At 45.9% G+C, this 18,381-nt stretch overlaps 1 protein-coding gene and 1 pseudogene across 5 annotated transcripts in view; one reads left to right on the top strand and one right to left on the bottom strand.

Annotated features, from left to right (window-relative positions):
- The window catches only part of LOC100994674 (signal recognition particle subunit SRP72-like), a 69,532-nt pseudogene extending 53,994 nt beyond the window's left edge, over positions 1-15,538 (top strand).
- The window catches only part of TULP4 (TUB like protein 4), a 272,370-nt gene extending 255,815 nt beyond the window's left edge, over positions 1-16,555 (bottom strand). For 3 of the 5 annotated variants that reach the window (XM_055114281.2, XM_034963151.3, XM_034963156.3), the window contains exon 1: positions 16,398-16,553. The gene's annotated coding sequence lies outside the window, so the exon portion shown is untranslated. Of the gene's footprint in view, positions 1-4,685; positions 4,840-16,397 lie in introns of all 5 variants that reach the window. The other 2 variants (XM_034963152.3, XM_034963155.3) reach the window with 2 other exon arrangements.
- Between the last annotated feature and the right edge of the window lie 1,826 nt (positions 16,556-18,381).

The following is an 18,381-nucleotide window of genomic DNA, read 5'->3' as shown; positions in this document are numbered from 1 at the left end:
CCTGGGTGACAGAGGAAGACTCCGTCTCAAAAAAAGCAGCAGTTTTAGCCTAGCAGGGACCAAATGATACTTAATATTACTCTATCAAATTTCTTGCACAAAAATGCACATAAAATACAATTCTCACTATCATTGACTACTTTTTATACTGTATCACAAAATTTTTCAAGGCATTTTAATTAGTCAAAAACTTTAAATAAACATATTCCATATAGCAATGTAATTGAGCAGCTTGTTAATGGTCCAAAAAAGTCTGAAAGTGATAGTTAAAATTAAAGGTTAATGTAATTAAGATAAAACTGAATGAGAGAGAAAATTTGTGGAGTTCCTATCAGCACTTTGCTCTCCACTGATAATACAGACCCGGCTGTCACAGCCATTGAAGTTGTGAGGAGGGAGATGCAAAATCAAACACAAATAGAATGTCATAAATCCAAAAAGGCTGGGAACTGATGCATTAGAGTAAGCTACAATAGATAGATTCTGGGCAGCATCCCAATCCTACACTACCTAATTTATTCCAGAGTCCCTCAGAGGCAAAGCTGGGTAAAAAGACGAAACAGAATGTGTGCCACTTTCATTCTCACTTCTGTCCCAGTATTAAAAATAATTACTAATGGAATAAGATAAGCAAAATGTGAGCTTTCTGTCTTTTATTAAGAGTTATTGTGCATTACCCCCAAACATTTCAAATATTAGATTATTTATTTCATTATTCAGGCAACAGAAAACTAACTCAGAAAAGTGGTTTCTACATATGAAACGTAAGACTGAGTTTCTCATTTCATGGGAAAATATAACAAGAATAAAAATGGAAAAGGCTCAAATCACTTGTAAGGCCTGGAAAAGGTGACCTCAGTGTCAACCGCATTCATCTTATGGGCTTCTCCTATGACCCAACCTCTTTTTTTTTTTTTTTTTTGAGACAGGCTCTCGCTCTGTCACCCAGCCTTGACCTCCCTGGGCTCAAGTGATCTTCCCACCTCAGCCTCCCACCTAGCTGGGACCACAGGCACTTGCCATCACACCGGGCTAATTTTTTACATTAGTTGTAGTGATGAAGTAGGTCTAGCTATGTTGCCCAGGCTGGTCTCCAACTCTTGGGCTCAAGCAATCCTTCCACCTAAACCTGTCAACGTGCTAGGATTACATGTGTGAGCCACCACGCCTGAGCAACCCAACCTCTTTAAACCTCTTTCTCTCAGATACATTAAACCCAGGCATCACTATTTATTTATTTACTTACTTACTTACTTACTTATTTATTTTGGAGACTGGGTCTCGCTCTGTTACCCAGGCTGGAGTGCGGTGGCACAATCATGGCTCACTGCAGCCTCAACCTCCCCAGGCTCAAGCGATCATCCCACCTCAGGCCTCCGAGTAGCGGGGACACAGGTGCACCACCATGCCCAGCTAGTTTTTAAATGATCTGTAAAGAACAGGCGCCGGGCGCAGTGGCTCATGCCTGTAATCCCAGCACTTTGGGAGGCCGAGGTGGGTAGATCACAAGGTCAGGAGATCGAGATCATCCTGGCCAACACAATGAAACCCCGTCTCTACTAAAAATACAAAAAAATTAGCCGGGCGTGGTGGCGGGCGCCTATAGTCCCAGCTACTCGGGAGGCTGAGGCAGGAGAATGGCGTGAACCCAGGAGGCAGAGCTTGCAGTGAGCCAAGATTGCACCACTGCACTCCAGCCTGGGCAACAGAGCAAGACTCCGTCTCAAGAAAAAAAAAAAAAGACCAGGCCTGGCTATGTTGTCCAGGCTGGTCTCCAACTCCTGCATTCAAATGATTCAGCCTCCCAAAATGCTGGGATTACAGGCATGAGCCACCATGCACGGCCAGGCATCACATTTTAATGGCATTCTCTAATCTGTTAACATACAGTTAACAGTTAAATTCTCTGATTATTTAACAACTCTAAACAGTAACTCTGCCGAAAATGTCAGCTTTGGCTGATGGGTTTTGTGGGCACAGCAGAAGCCTAACTTCTTATGATATAGGTCTTGATATTCTAACCACTGGAGCTGAATTTGTGCCTCCGGTTTTGTGGCTAAGAGGGTCATTTGAAGCTTAAGAAACTGATTACGTGTAAAGATAATCCTGTATATTTTCTCAGCCTATGGTAACATCACTGCTGATCAACTTTTCATGAATATTAAACCTGCCCCGGCACTAACAGCTCGGTTTGTTGTCTGAGGATCTCTGACACTACCATTTTGCCATAGCTGTTCGTAACAATGATGTGCATTTCCCCATGGAGGTAAACACACTCTTAATAGCCAAAGATAGTGGAAAGGCACAGTTGCAGGGGAGAACAACATGGTCCTGTAAGAGCTTCCTACACAAAACTCTTGACTTCCCTAACTGGGACTGAAAAACATTCACACACACAAATCAGAGGTATAACTGACTCAAGAAGTTTAAACTAATCTTCCTTTTGTCCTTGACAAGAAACTAATAAAAGAAACATCCAGTAGGATGAAAAAATTCTGAACCTAGTGACAACACTCTATAACATTTAAGTAGAATTCAAAATTGCTGAGCAACAGTTTTGGAAAGCAGATACGAATGAGTCTTTACAATGTAGTGTTCCAACTAATAACTAGCTGGATCAATAGCTGAAACATACAAATAAAAGCTGTAAGACTTCATAGCTTTCTTTCATAAAAATCTTAAAAGATGTTTCATAAACCATGATTGACTTAAAGGATCAAATTCTTAGACTTAACCAGACATTAATAGATTAGACTCTACAAGCACTTTATCCCAGGGAATCTAATATGCCCATTACAAACTGGGATACATGTTAAAACTACAAAAGGAAGAAACAGTAGAAATAATGGTAATAACCTAATACCCCATGTAACATGTTTCCAAATCCTTTCCCATCCATTACAGTCTAAATTGAGTCTTTAATTTTTAAAAAGTGAGAAATCAGTATCTTACATTATAGTGTGTATCTTTTGCAAAGCTCTCTCAAATCCATTTTGACTCTAATTGTGTTTCTGATTAAAAATAATAACAGTGAGAAAGATGTTCAAATAAATCTATATCCTCTGCACAGCACCACTGCACACCTACAGAATAACTTCCTACACTCTATAACCTACCACACCATTACTGTTGGAGCTTTCCATAAATACTACATTTCAATTCTATTCTTAAAATACTCTTTATCTCACGGGTGAGTATCCTTGACACCACATAAGTATAGAGACTGTTATTTCTGCTTACATTAGAAAAAATAACTGATTCTAAATTAGCCATATTTAAAAGGAAAAAGGGCATAAATTTTTAAATCCATGAATTCAAAATTTTAATTTTCACCAATTATATTCTATGAAAGCAAGAAACCAAGTAGAGCTGACTCACTGGTATGGATCCTACCATGGTAAAGAGATGGTTAAAGGGAAAAGAAAGCATTTATTTATCAGAGTTTGCAGTCATTTTATAGAGATGTGATTAATGTTTCTGAGCAAATAATGTATTTAATTTTTTTTTTTTTTTTTTTTGAGATGGAGTCTCACTTTGTCGCCCAGGCTGGAGTGCAGTGGTGCGATCTCAGCTCACTGCAAGCTCCGCCTCCTGGGTTCACGCCATTCTCCTGCCTCAGCCTCCTAGTAGCTGGGACTACAGGCGCCTGCCACCACACCCGGCTAATCCTTTTTTGTATTTTTAGTAGAGACTGGGTTTCACCGTGGTCTCGATCTCCTGACCTCGTAATCCACCCACCTCAGCCTCCCAAAGTGCTGGGATTACAGGCGTGAGCCACCATGCCGGGCCCAGATGTATTTAATTTTAGCTAAATAGGTAGTGAGCATCTATCTCCTTGTCTTCCTGGAATGTCTTCCCCTTTCTTTAGTTAAAATAACCTCAACTCTCCTTGTGAGTCCGTCCCCATTCTATATGGTCTTTATAGAAATCTCAATTGAGAACAATACACACACACACACACACACACACACACACACACACACACACACACACACCCCTAAGGGGTAGGCAAATTACTCAAGGTCAATCATATGCTCAGTCCAGGAAATTTGAATCTTATGACAGGAGAATTAAACCAGTTGGTGCAGTCTTTGAGACCATGGTTACCTAAACAAACATCTATTAGGTGGTTTCTGGAGCTTAGATCCTCTCGGCTCAGCCTTCAAAGCCTAGTTGTTCAGCATCTTCTGTGCCTATATGTTTCCAAGTGCTGTGCCTATGTTTATGTAACCTATCTTTTTCACTCAATATTATGGGTACCTTTCCAGATTGGTTGCTATAAATGCATGTCATCACTTTCAATGGCTGCATGCAAGGAAGGTAATATAATCCATTTAAATAATTCCTTGTCTAAGGTTATTTCCTGTTCTTTACCATATACATATATCTGTTCTAACATTTCCTACTATTTCTTCAGAATAAATTCCTACTAAATGTGGACTTTCTGGGTAGAAGGCTATGCACACTTTGCATTGTGATATCTAACAGCAGCTATCTGGACTGAGTGCATCAATGTCTACATAGGCTATCTGAGAAGACATACCTCCCTTCATCTGCACCAGCACCGAGAATTACCATCATCCTTATCATTCCCTTTCCACACCAGGAGATGCCCAAATAATAAGATCACCAAGAGAAGGAACAGCAGAAGTCATCATAACATGATACTTTATATTAAACTTTACCAAATCATTTCAAATCCATAAAGGACTAAATTGGGTCTAGGCCGGGTGTGGTGGCTCACACCTGTAACCCCAACACTTCGGGAGGGCAAGGCAGGAGGATCCCTTGAGCCCAGGAGTTCAAGACCAGCCTGGACAACATAGTGAGGCTTCATCCCTAAAAAAAAAAAAAAAAAAATTTAATTGACCAGGTGTGGTGATATGTGCCCGTAGTCCCAGCTACTCAGAAGGCTAAGGGAGGAGGATTGCTTGAACCTGGGAGGCCAGGCTGCAGTAAGCATGATCGCACCACTGCACTCCAGCCTGGGTGACAAAGTAAGACCCTGTCTCCAAAAAAATAAAAAAATTGTGTCTAAATTATATTGCCAACATAATCACTGAAAAATGCTGTCTTAAGTCTGCTCAGGCTGCGATAAAACCATAAACTGAGTGGCTTAAACAACAGAAATTTATTTTGTTTCTTTTATGTTTTTAGTTTTTTTATTATTATTTAAATAAAAAATAAATAAATAGAGACAAAGTCTCGCTATGTTGCCCAGGCTGGTCTCAAACTCCTGTGCTCAAGTGATCGTCTCACCTCAGCCTCCCAAAGTGCTAGGACTACAGGCATGAGCCACCATGCCCGGCCACAACAGAAATTTATTTCTCGAAGTTCTGGAGGCTAAAAGTCTAAGATCAAGGTACCAGCAAGGTAGGTTTCATTCTCAGGCTTTTTTTCCTGGCTTGTAGGCAGCTGCCATCCTGCTGTGTGCTCACATGGGGAGAAAAAAAGCAAGCCTCCTGGTGTCTCTTCTTCTAAGGACACTAAGCCCATATGAAGGCCCCACACTCATGACCTCATCTAACCTTAATTACCTCCTACAGACCCCACTTCCAAATACTATCACATTGGGACTTAGGGCTTCAACATATGAAGGGGGGTAGGGGGACTCAAACACTCAGTCCACAACAAATGGTATCTACTTTAGCTCTGAATTCTATTTATTTAATGACTAGTAAAACTGAACATTTTGTTTATTGCACATTTAGGTTTTTTTTCTTTTAAAAATGGTCTGCTCTGATTTCATGTCTGAAACAGAAAGTATACAGGACGAACCTGAAACATCTCATCATACTGTAAAGCAAGGAAGCTATGAGATTACTAGAGACATGTCAGAAGGACTCAGGTGCCAACCTAAATAAGCCTACACTGCCCAAAGAGGGGGCAATTTGAGCATCAAAAGGACAGTAACTGCAATGGACTGAAACACACCACGTATGCTAAAACAGGCGTTCATAATGTTATGCGAAAAAATTTAAAACCCTCAACCATCACCACTGGAGGATGCTAGGGGACCAAATCATAACTTTGAAAACTGGTAAATCAAGGGAAATAATCAAGACACTTTTCAAACCCTTCCTATACACTCTATACCTCAAGGTAACCAAATAATTGACAAAGGAGAATTTCTACACACACACACACACACACACACACACACACACACACACACCTATTTCAGCTAATAACTAAATGACAGGATGTAACCATATTGTAATCCCTCCTGAACTCATAGACCAAGTTAACATTCAAGAATGGTTGCTAGTATCACAAAAAGAAAGAAAGAAGACTTCCTGATGAAAATAATCCTGCCCTCACAAAAAAATAAAATTGGATTCTTTTGATTTAGCCTCTACAATGAACTACCAATGTATAGGAAACACAAGAAATAAAATAACATATTTTACATTACAAGGATGCAAAGAATAAAATTCAGTTTCTTCAATAAAGAGTTGCAAAGAAAAAAAAAGATAGAGAACCTATAGGTTAAAAGAGACTTTAAACCATCCAACTGCAATGTATGGACCTTATTTGCATCTTAATTCAAACAATCATATACATATATATGATATGATATAAACACACACACACGTACACGCCCATACACACACATACATACACACAAATATATACTGCAGTCAATAAGTATTGATTGGATATCTGATGATACTAAGAAAAAATTTTTAAGGTAAGATAATAGTATTGTAATTATTTTAAGGGGTCTTTTTCTTTTAGAGACACATACTAAAATATTTACAGACAAAATTATATGACAGCTTGATTTGCTTTAAAATAATCCAAGTGGAGGGACGTGAGAGGTATTGCTCAAACAAAACTGGTAATGTTTTAAAATTGCCAAAGCTGGGCAAGATACAGTGCTTTATTACACCAGTCTCCACTGTTAGCAATGTTTTAAAATTTCCATGGTAGGCCGGGTACGGTGGCTCACGTCTGCAATCCCAGCACTTTGAGAGGCCGAGGCGGGCGGATCACGAAGTCAGGAGTTCGAGACCAGCCTAGCCAACATAGTGAAACCCTGTCTCTACTAAAAACAACAAAAAAATTAGCCAGGTGTTGTGGTGGGCACCTGTAATCCCAGCTACTTGGGAAGCTGGGGCAAGGAGAATCACTTGAACCCGGGAGGCGAAGGTTGCAGTGAGCCAAGATTGCGCCACTGCACTCCAGCCTGAGCGACAGTGAGCAGCAGGGTGGAGTTTCAGTGCCTGTGCTGTGTGGAGTGAAGTGAACCGGTACGGCCAGAACAGCAACTTCCTGTGTGCTCTCAAGCCTGTCAATAAGATACTGCAGATCCACAAAGATGATGTAACTGGCCTGCATTGTAAAGTGATATGCCTTATCCAGAATGGAAGTTTCAGAGAAGCCTTGAATGTCATCAATACTTGCACCAAACTGTTAGCCAATAACTCTCTCTCCTTTGAAAAGGCATATTGCGAGTACAGGCTCAACAGAATTGAGAATGCCTTGAAGACAGTAGAAAGTACCAACCGGCAGACAGACAAACTGAAGGAGCTTTATGGATAAGTGTTACACCGTTTGGAACGCTATGATGAATGCTTAGTGGCATAAAGAGATCTCGTCTGAAACTCCCACGATGCTTATGATGAGGAGAGGAAAACAAACCCTTCAGCAGTTGTTGCAGCTCAAAGCAATTGGGAAAAAGTGGCTCCAGAGAGCCTGGGCTTCCAAGAAGGCACACATGAGCTGTGCTACAACACTGCATGTGCACTGATAGACCACGGCCAGCTGAACCAGGCCATGAACATCCTACAAAAAGCTGAAGGTCTTTGCCACCATTCATTATCAGAAGACACTGATGAGACTGAGGAAGACCCACAGGCAGGACTGGCCATCACTTATGGTCAGATGGCCTATATTCTGCAGCTTCAGGGTCAAACAGAGGAGGCTCTGCAACTTTACAATCAAATAATAAAACTAAAACCAACGGATGTAGGGTTACTAGATGTAATTGCAAATAACATCATTACCATTAACAAGGACCAAAATGTCTTTGACTCCAAGAAGAAAGTGAAATTAACCAATGCGGAAAGAGTAGAGTTTAAGCTTTCCAAGAAACAACTACAAGCTATAGAATTTAACAAAGCTGGCCTGGCACGGTGGCTCATGCCTGTAATCCCAGCACTTTGGGAGGCGGAGGCAGGCAGATCACAAGGTCAGGAGTTCGAGACCAGCCTGGCCAATATGGTAAAACCCCGTCTCTACTAAAAATACAAAAATTAGCCGGGCGTGATGGTGCGTGCCTGTAGTCCCAGCTACTCGGGAGGCTGAGGCAGAAGAATCGCTTGAACCAGAGACGCAGAGGTTGCGGTGAGCCAAGGTCACGCCACTGCACTCCAGCCTGGGTGACAGAGCGAGACACCATCTCAAAAAAAAAAACAATTTAACAAGGCATTACTTGCTATGTACACAAACCAGGCCGAACAATGCCTCAAAATATCTGCCAGTTTACATTCCCAAAGTCCCGAGCATCTCTCACCTATGTTAACCCAAGCTGCCCAGCTCTGCGTGAAAAGCAGCACACAAAAGCAATAGAGCTGCTTCAGGAATTTTCAGATCAGCATCAAGAAAATGCAATTGAAATTAAGCTGACCATGGCACAGCTGAAAATTTCTCAAGAGAATATTTCTTAGCATGTCTAATATTGAGAAGCAGAGAGGAGTTAAAGCAGAAACCAGGCATGGTGTCTGCATTAGTGACCATGTGTAGCCATGAAGAAGATTTAATAGTACCACTGATGTCTTCACACAAGCTATCTGGTGGTATCAAAACCATCAGCTCAAATCTCCTGCTCATTTGTCCTTGATAAAAGAAGCTGCAAACTTCAAGCTCAAATATGGGCGGGAGGAGGCAATTAGTGACCTAGAACAGCTATGGAAACAAAATCCAAAAGATATTCATACCCTGGCACAGTTGATTTCTGCTTACTCACTTGCAGATCCAGAGAAAGGCACAGCTCTTAGTAAACATTTGCCATCATCAGATAGTATGTCTCTAAAAGTAGATGTTGAGGCTCTTGAAAATTCTCCTGGTGCTACGTACATTTGGAAGGGTGGAAAAGTTACTAGAGATAGTCAACCAAAGGAACAAGGAAAGGGAGATTTGAAAAAGAAAAAGAAGGGAAAATTGCCTAAGAATTATGACCCAAAAGTTATCCCAGATCCAGAAAGATGGCTGCCAATGCAAGAATGTTCTTTCTACCAGGGAAGAAAGAAGGGTAAAAAGAAGGATCAGCCGTCGCCCTCGCCCTCCCCTTCTCCCTCCCCCTCCCTCTCCCTCTCCCCACGGTCTCCCTCTCCCTCTCTTTCCACGGTCTCCCTCTGATGCCGAGCCGAAGCTGGACGGTACTGCTGCCATCTTGGCTCACTGCAACCTCCCTGCCTGATTCTCCTGCCTCAGCCTGCCCAGTGCCTGCGATTGCAGGTGCACGCCGCCACACCTGACTGGTTTTCGTATTTTTTTGGTGGAGACGGGGTTTCGCTGTGTTGGCCGGGCTGGTCTCCAGCTCCTAACCGCGAGTGATCCGTCAGCCTCGGCCTCCCGAGGTGCTGGGATTGCAGACTCCCAGACGGAGTCTCGTTCACTCAGTGCTCAATGGTGCCCAGGCTGGAGTGCAGTGGCGTGATCTCGGCTCGCTACAACCTCCACCTCCCAGCAGCCTGCCTTGGCCTCCCAAAGTGCCGAGATTGCAGCCTCTGCCCGGCCGCCACCCCGTCTGGGAAGTGAGGAGCGTCTCCGCCTGGCCGCCCATTGTCTGGGATGTGAGGAGCCCCTCTGCCTGGCTGCCCAGTCTGGAAAGTGAGGAGCGTCTCTGCCCGGCCGCCATCCCATCTAGGAAGTGAGGAGCGCCTCTTCCCGGCTGCCATCACATCTGGGAAGTGAGGAGCGTCTCTGCCCAGCCGCCCATCATCTGAGAAGTGAGGAGACCCTCTGCCTGGCAACTGCCCCGTCTGAGAAGTGAGGAGCCCCTCCGCCCGGCAGCCGCCCTGTCTGAGAAGTGAGGAGCCCCTCCGCCCAGCAGCCACCCCGTCTGGGAAGTGAGGAGCGTCTCCGCCCGGCAGCCACCTCGTCCGGGAGGGAGGTGGGGGGGGGTCAGCCCCCGGCCCGGCCAGCCGCCCCGTCTGGGAGGGAGGTGGGGGGGTCAGCCCCCCGCCCGGCCAGCCGCCCCGTCCGGGAGGGAGGTGAGGGGATCAGCCCCCCGCCCAGCCAGCCGCCCCGTCCGGGAGGTGAGGGGCGCCTCTGCCCGGCCACCCCTACTGGGAAATGAGGAGCCCCTCTGCCCGGCCAGCCGCTCCGTCTGGGAGGGAGGTGGGGGGGTCAGCCCCCCGCCCGGCCAGCCGCCCCGTCCGGGAGGGAGGTGGGGGGGTCAGCCCCCCGCCCGGCCAGCCGCCCCCTCCGGGAGGGAGGTGGGGGGGTCAGCCCCCGCCCGGCCAGCCGCCCCGTCCGGGAGGGAGGTGGGGGGGTCAGCCCCCCGCCTGGCCAGCCGCCCCGTCCGGGAGGTGAGGGGCGCCTCTGCCCGGCCGACCCTACTGGGAAGTGAGGAGCCCCTCTGCCCGGCCACCACCCCATCTGGGAGGTGTACCCAACAGCTCATTGAGAACGGGCCACGATGACAAAGGCGGTTTTGTGGAATAGAAAGGGGGGAAAGGTGGGGAAAAGATTGAGAAATCGGATGGTTGCCATGTCTGTGTAGAAAGAGGTAGACATGGGAGACTTTTCATTTTGTTCTGTACTAAGAAAAATTCTTCTGCCTTCGGATCCTGTTGATCTGTGACCTTACCCCCAACCCTGTGCTCTCTGAAACATGTGCTGTATCGACTCAGGGTTGAATGGATTAAGGGCGGTGCAAGATGTGCTTTGTTAAACAGATGCTTGAAGGCAGCATGCTCCTTAAGAGTCATCACCACTCCCTAATCTCAAGTACCCAGGGACACAAACACTGCGGAAGGCCGCAGGGTCCTCTGCCTAGGAAAACCAGAGACCTTTGTTCACTTGTTTATCTGCTGACCTTCCCTCCACTATTGTCCTGTGACCCTGCCAAATCCCCCTCTGCGAGAAACACCCAAGAATGATCAATAAAAAAAAAAAAAGAAGGATCAGATGGGAAAAGGGACCCAGGGAGCAACTGCAGGAGCTTCATCTGAACTGGATGCCAGAAAAACTGTGAGTAGCCCACCCACCTCCCCAAGACCTGGCAGTGCAGCGACACTATCTGCCTCTACAAGTAACATCATACCCCCAAGACACCAGAGACCTGCAGGGGCTCCAGCAACAGAAAAAGAAGAAAGGTGGAAAAGGTGGCTGGTGATGACAATATTCTTGTTGAAGGCTGTTTTTAAACTAGTCTCGGTAACATTAGGAATATAATAAAGGTAATACAGCAAGAAGCACAGAACTGCTCCCTCTTCATCTCCATATTTTCATAAATAATTCCTTGTGTTTCAAATGGAAAACATCTTCCTCAAAGTCTGCCTAGTGAGATATGGCCTACTGGTTGCCTCATAGCTTTGTACAGATTATGAGCACTGAAAATATGGCCGGGCATGGTGGCTCACACCTGTAATCCCAGCACTTTGGGAGGCTGAGGTGGGCAGATCACAAGGTCTGGAGTTTGAGACCAGCCTGGCCAACACAGTGAAACCCTGTCTCTACTAAACATACAAAAATTAGCTGGGTGTGGTGGCACGCACCTGTAGTCCCAGCTACTCGGGTGGCTGAGGCAGAATCGCTTGAAACTGGGAGGCGGAGGTTACAGTGAGCCGCGATGGGGCCACTGCACTCCAGCCTGGGTGACAGAGCAAGACCCTATCTCAAAAAAAAAAAAAAAAAAAAGAAAAGAAAAGAATTGGGCATTTACCCATCTTGGTATCTGTTGTATCCTTTATCTGTGTGTGCTGATTTGATCTTTTTTCAGTTTCACAAACCTTATCTAAGGTTTTCCAGGATTTAAACAGAAACTACTTCTACTATTTCAGCTAGAGTCTGAAGACACTTCTTTCTGTTCAAGTTCCACTTTAAATTATGTCTTAGGAGGCCTTAGGTGACTGAAAGTGGAATCTTCTGAGCATTCCAAAATATCTGCTTAGAAATATCATGTGATAAAGAGGAACTTTCTTAATACACTGATGTTCTTCACTTAATTAAATGAATGGCCACAAGAAAAAAAAGAATTCCATGATAAATAGTTGAAATGTAAAGAAAAAAAGATCTGCTCATGTCCTTAGCCCATTTTTCTAATGAACTGTTCATCTTTTTCTTATTGATTTTTAAGGGTCTATATAAATTGAGATGCTTAATATATGTTGCACATATTTTTCCAGTTTGTCATTTGTCTTTTTGCTCATGCCATTCTTCACTATACAGACACTGAAAATAACATATGCTGTAAAAACTGCTGTCAAATCTTTTACTTTATAGGTTTCCATTTGGTGTTAAGCTTAGAAAGACTTTTCCCATACTGGAATTCTATTAACATTTACCTACATTTCCCTTTAAGATTTATTGAATTTTAAAGGAGCCCTATAAATGAATATACCTTTCCATTCAGCAAAATATACCACCACTACAACATTAGCTGGGAAATAAAAACAACATGTGCATCAGCCGCAATTTCAGGAACATGTGCTGGAATGTCATCATCCATATAGAAGGGAAGTGATAGGACCCAGCAAGGATTTAACACACGTACTGGTTTTATCCCCCATGGGTCCTTATTTTAAAGAGTTTCTATGCATTAAACAATAACGAATTTGTTTTAACTAATTTAATTAATTTAATTTGTTTTAATAAAATAAGTGTTCTATAACTTCTAATCAGAGTTCCTGATCATTGCCTCGTGGTCTTTTCACTAAGGTCAAATACAAGGTTCCTGATCATCATGAAGTACCACAGTTACTAACATTTAGTATACAAAAATCTAGAACGTTTATCAACAAAATGTGGTATATACATACAATGGAATATTATTCAGTTTTTAGAAGGACAGGAATTCGGCTGGGCGTGGTGGCTCATGCCTGTAAACCAAGCACTTCAGGAGGCCTAGCTGGGAGGACTGCTTGAGCCCAAGAGTTCAAGACCAGCCTGGGCAACATAGTGAGACCTTGTCTCTAGAAACAACAGCAAGAACAAAAGGATGCAAATGCTGACACATGCTATAACATGGATGAACCCTGAGGATATCACGCTAAGTGAAATAAGCCAGTCATGAAAGGGCAAATACTGTGTGATTGCACTTACATGAGGTACCTAGAGTAGTCAAATTCATAGAGATAGAAAATAGAGGGGTGGTTTCCAGGGGCTGCAGGGAGGGGAAAAGAAAGAGTTGGGGTTTAACAGGTCTGGAGTTTCAGTTTGGGAATCTGAACAAAGTTCTGGACAGAAGTGATAGTTGCATGACAACGTGAATATACTTAATGCTACTGAACTGTACACTGAAAATTTAAGTTTTTTTTTTTTTTTTCTTTGAGACAGAGTTTCACTGTGTCACCCAGGCTGGAGTGCAGTGGTGCAACCTCTGCTCACTGCAACCTTACAGCAACCTCAGCCTCCCGGGTTCAAGCAATTCTTTTGCCTCTGCCTCTCAGGTAGCTGGGATTACAGGTGTGTGCCACAGCAACTGGTTAATTTTTGTATTTTTAGTAGAGACAGGGTTTCACCATGTTGGCCAGGCTGGTCTCGAACTCCTGGCCTAAAGGGATCCATCTGCCTCAGCCTCCCAAAGTACTGGGATTATAGGCGGGAGCCACCACACCCAGCCAGGATGATAAATTTTATGGTATGTACATTTTACCACAAAAAAATAGTATGTTTAGTATGTTACAATTTAGTAACTAAATTAACATTATCTCAGCCAAATTAAAAGACATTTGACATTTTAATTACATATTCCATGAAGTCTCACTAAAGACAAATGTACAATTTCTGTAAGGCTTTTGGTAATATTGAAATGCTGCACAGAATGCTAAACAGAAACCCATGCAGTAACTAAATCACAGCATTTCATAAGAGGTTGTACTCAGTTTTTAAATGCATTTTACAAATCACATGCATAGTTGAGCCACTCTATCTTCACTCTCTCCAGGAGATTGTTAATTGATGTTGCAAATGAGTAGAACAGATGAATAAAAATTCCGACCTAGCTTAGCCATGCACATGGTAGCCACTCCACAAACCTTCCTGAATTCAGATACTGGAATCTATAGCAAAATCAAAAAGAAAACCTGGGCTTCCCACTGTCCTATAAACTATCCAGTGAGAGGGCTGAAATTTGGCCTGAAGGAAGGCTGCTGTCTCTTGACCCTTCTTTCATTACTCGCCATCTCAGCATCAATGTTGGATGATTCCATTTAAAACAGGCTTCAGGTACCACACATTGCTTTATGGGTTAAACATCTTTTTCTACTCAGAGTTTTGGTAGGTAAAAAACTGTCAATAACCAAACTGCCACTCTTAGAGCTCCATATGCAAGGCTGAAAGATAAATATGATTTATACACACAAACTCTTTCTAAATGAAGAGGACATTATTTTAAAATAAACAATAGTAAATGCATAAAGTTCGTATTTCTCAACCACAGGAAGCAATCATGACTTCCTAATCATCTTCCATGTATGAAAGTTCCATTGTGTTGAAAACATTTTTCTCCATATTCCTCCCTCTAATTCAGCACTACGGACTTTAACTCCGGAAGCCAACACCTCCCCACATCATGTAAAAAAACAAAACCAAAAATAAATAAATAAACCTGCTACTTCCACAGCCCTAATATAGAGCTCTTAAAATTCTTAAAGGAAATCCACATCGTCTAACAACTTTCACACAAATTAAGTACTATTCTTTAAACTGAAGAACTAAACATCAAATTTAGCTATTCACAATTTATTCATATCATCACTTCCATGCCAGTTACCTATCAAGGACTTCACTGGAAGACAGGACACTTGTGACTCTCCCATTCAGAACATGGCTATCACTGCACAACGCGAGATGAGTGTGCCCATGGCCTCTCTGGATTGCAGTGTGGCTATGTGCAAGGTGCCCTGTCACTTCTCATCCATCACAACCTCACACCCCAGCAATCTGGCGCTGCGGAGCCCGGGGAGAACTTTCCAGGACCACCGCACCATTCCCAGCGGGTTTGTCTGCAAGAACTTCAACTAAGAAATGGAGAACCCAGACACGGAGGGAGAGGCACAAAGGAAGGGACCCACACCCACACCTGCAACGGGTTTTTACGTCCTTCAAAACCTTAGAAATAACTTCCTCTGTGCTTTTTCATAAACCTGCCTATTGCAATGACTTAAAGGATATCCTTAAGGTGCTGAACTACTGTAAAACAAAAGGGCGTGGGGGAGACCCCAAAGAGATCCAGGAGACAGTTCCTGGCGAGGGGAGCTGATTATCCCCGACAGGAAAGTCTTAAGAGACTTTCTGATGACAAGGGCAGTTCAGCAGGTAGAAGGAATTAGGACCCTAACGGACCTCAACCTCGGAGAGGGCTGTGTCACCCTCGTTTCCTTCCACAAAGCCAGACCACCCTCACCTTCCCATCCCTGAAGCGGTGTCGCCACAGGAAGAAGTAGACACCTCCCAGCTAACTGCCCCAAGCGGGTCAAACTTCGGAATCGGCGCCCTGCTCTGTGTTGTGGAGCGCATGGCAAAGAGGAAGGGTTGGTGCTCGGAGCAGAATCTCCGTGATTTGCCAGAGGAAACAGCACAGACTCCAGACAGCAGAAGCGCCGGGATTTCCATGCAGCTGCCACGACAGGTGACCGGGCCCGCTCTGCAGACACCCGGCTCGCCCGGGGGCTTCGCGGAAGGTGGGGCAGGCGGGCTGGGGAGACTGGCCCGGCAGGGGAGGTGGCGGCGCGGCCGGGGAAGCCGCTCGGGCCCGACGCCGGGGAGGAAGAGGAGGAGCGCAGCCCAGTCTCCCTGGGGAAACCGTTTTCAGGGATTTTCTGTCTCCACAATTAAGAAAAAAAAATGGCTCCAAGCCAAACGCCTCCCGATCTCACACACACACCACACGCACCACCCCACACGCACGCCCGCCCCGCGCTCAGCTTTCGCCCCATTTTCTCACACGCGGAGACAAAAGGCTCCCACAGCCAAGCAGCGGCCACGGCCGCCGGGCCCGGGTCAGACGCCCCCTTGCGCCGCCCCCTCCCAAGACTCCCGCAGCCACCGCCCCGACCCCCGCCCGCCGCGCCCACCAAGCCCGCCGCGCAGACCCTGGGGCCCACCGCAGGGTCACACACGCCCGGCGGGGCAGGGACGACGCTCGGGCCGGCGCCCCCTCCCGCGGGACTGCGCGGCGCCCGGCCCGCCGCGGCGGCGACAGTGGCCCCGCGCCCGCTCACCTCCGGGCGGCCGTGGCGGCAGCCCCAGCGGCTCCTCCGTGCCTCTCCGCCTCCAGCAGCCCCGCGTCGCCGCCGCCGCCGCCGCCGCCTCCCCCCGCGTCTCGGCCGAGTCTCCGCCGAGTCTCCGCCTCCCTTCACCGCCGCCGCCGCCGGCCCGGCTGCGCGCCACGTGACCGCGCCACGTGACCCGGCGCGGCGAGCGGCGCCTCCCCGGCCGGCGCTACCGCCCCGGCCCCCACCGCCGGCCGTTGGCGCCCCCCGGCCGCCCTCCCTCCCCGGCCCAGGGCTCGCGTCCCCCACGCCACCCCGCGGGCCGCCGCGCCGCCCGCCACCGGAGCCGCCGCCTGCCCGGGCCACCTGCTCGCACCCCCGGCGTCGCCACCCCGGGAGACCCCCGCCCCCGGCCCGCACCGCGCCACGGTGCCCAAGATGCCCACAGTGCCGGGCCTAGGCCTCCAGTCTCCTGGCTCGGGACGGCCTCAGCACCCGGGCACCGCGCGGCTTGCGCGCCGTCTGAACTTCGTTTGAGCCGGAAGTGGACGTCCCAGTCCCATTATGTCTTACAGGGAAAGCCGCCGGGAGCACAGAGGCGCTGGCACCACCGACCCGCGCAGCTCCCCGGGAAAACGGTCACCCGAGTGGCCGCGATGGTGACATCCCAGACAGAGGATCTCTTCTTCAGTTGTCCATGGAGAAAGGACCGGATAGCGTCATTTTAACTCAGGGAAGAACAATTCACAGCCTTCCCCCTCCTGTTAAATTTGATGGATGTCCTGCTAACAACGAAACTTGATAATCTCTCCTTTTTCCAGCTTGTGCAAAGAAATAGCATAGCTGATTGTGTGACTCTTCACACGTGTAGTTTAAAAAAAAAGCATTCTTTTTTCCTTGATTTGAAGCATTAGAGGCCCCATATAGTTAGGAATAGCAGCCACTCTTCCGCAAGGGCTCAGCGTTGTTTTCTGTTTTGCCTGTCTGCAAAAGTTTTCGAATCCGTTTCAGACTTAAGAATTACTGATCTGTGAATTTTGTCAAAAAAAAAGTTGGACCGAGTTTGTTAAATCCTGAAATTCCATGAATACTCGCCTCAGCCTCCCGAGTAGCTAGGGACTACAGGTGCCCGCCACCATGCCCAGCTCATTTGTGATTTTTTTTTTTTCAGTGTAGGAGTTTCGCTCTGTTGCCCTGGCTCATTTCGAACTCCTGGCTCCGAGTGATCCTCCTGCCTCTGCCTTCCAAAGTGTTGAGATTACAGGCATGAGCCACCACACTTGACCTAATTTTACAAATTTTGACAAATGCTACCTAGACTTTTTTTTATTTTAAAAAAGGTAAGCCAAGCGTGGCGTGTAGTCCCCAGCTACTCCGGAGGCTGAGGCGGGTGGATCCCTGGAGACCAGGAGCTGGGGGCCGCAGTGAGCTATAATCATGCCTGTGGACTCCAGCCTGAGCATAGCGAAACCCGGCTCTAACACAAGAAAATTAAATATTAATTTAAAAGTAACTGAACCAAGAATAGTTGCCTCATGTTTGAATGCGTATAAATATAATGCATTTAACTGTGGTCCCAGCTACTCCGGAGGCTGAGGCACGAGAATCCTTTGAACCCCGAGAGGCAGAGGTTGCAGGGAGCCGAGATTGCGCCACTGCACTCCAGCCTGGGTGACAGAGTGAGACCCTGTCTCAAAAAGAGTATATATATATATATATATATATATATATATATATATATATATAATATATATGTATAACGCATTTAATAGAAGCATTAAGATCAGCATTATTTGATTATATTTTATAAGCACTCCAAAACTTAATTTTGAAAACTTTAAGAAATAAAACTACATTTACATCTTAGAGTACCTTAAAAGATAATCTTCGCTCAATGTAATTAGTATTGCACTTCAGTTTAGTGCTCAATGTTATGTTAAATACTGTGGAGAGATCAAAGGAAGAATATGATATGGCCCTTGCCTTCAAAATT

Source organism: Pan paniscus, chromosome 5 (genome assembly GCF_029289425.2).
Source record: "Pan paniscus chromosome 5, NHGRI_mPanPan1-v2.0_pri, whole genome shotgun sequence".
Taxonomy (NCBI): domain Eukaryota; kingdom Metazoa; phylum Chordata; class Mammalia; order Primates; family Hominidae; genus Pan; species Pan paniscus.
This window is presented reverse-complemented; position numbering and strand designations above follow the sequence as displayed.